The sequence below is a fragment of the Limulus polyphemus genome, unplaced genomic scaffold (genome assembly GCF_000517525.1).
Source record: "Limulus polyphemus unplaced genomic scaffold, Limulus_polyphemus-2.1.2 Scaffold4633, whole genome shotgun sequence".
Classification (NCBI taxonomy): domain Eukaryota; kingdom Metazoa; phylum Arthropoda; class Merostomata; order Xiphosura; family Limulidae; genus Limulus; species Limulus polyphemus.
The window spans coordinates 66,082-67,093 of NW_013670243.1; positions in this window are offsets into that span (position 1 = coordinate 66,082).

The following is a 1,012-nucleotide window of genomic DNA, read 5'->3' on the forward strand; positions in this document are numbered from 1 at the left end:
CAAACCTGGGCACAAGAGAGCTCAATGCTGGCAACTTCAACACAGGGGAGACGATACAGCAGTAAAGGCTGTTACCAAGAAAGGCTGTTAGAACCGTGCGAAGCACGGCCATTTGAGGAGCCAGTGTAGGAGGAATATTACCAACAAGTCGGCCTCAAGTTGACCAGTAGTGGTTGGTGTTGAGCGACACCCATCAACCCCCATCTTGAAAGTCAGAACGAAGTTACGGAAAAAGTTAATTAACAAACGGAGACGTAACAATAACAACACATATTGATGAACGCGCAAAAAGTCAACATGTTCCAACGAGTTATTTTTCACCTAAAATATACACTGAAGGCTGCCCCTCTGGGGACAGCCCAATATTCATAGTGTCCGCTAAATATTCTTGTACTGAAGTTTGCTTTATTCTTCTTGTTGTTATTAAACCTTTCATCTAATTTCTATGATAATAATAATGATATTATGAGAATTTTGACAATTTTTCAAAATATTAAGACATTAATAATACAGGTAAGAATAATATTGGTCTTTGGAATGATTATAAATATATCTCAAAATGTTATTGGCTTATGTCCCTAATATAACATGATATACATACTACTGTATATGTTGTATAACAACTTGAATCAAAATTAGGCCTACATATGTAATTGCTTTTCAATTTTCAGAATATCGGGCTATAACCCGTCCCTAAAATTTAAGCCAGTGATGTTTTATGTCAGAAGTCCCACCTACAGTCTTGCAAAGTTCCTAAATAACCAATTGTATCATTTAATAGAAAACAACCTTATACTATTTCAAATTCAAATGATTTGTTCAGAAACTCAACACTAACAATTTTACCAAGCATGGAATGGTATTGTTACGCATCTGCTTCTTTGATAATTTCCGGTATAAATTCTTTCTGAGGAACTTCAGCGATACAAGTCCTTTCTTCATTAAATCAGTTTATCCTTTCTCGATACAACTTTTTGTAATACACTAAATTTCCACAGTCACTTTAAACTTA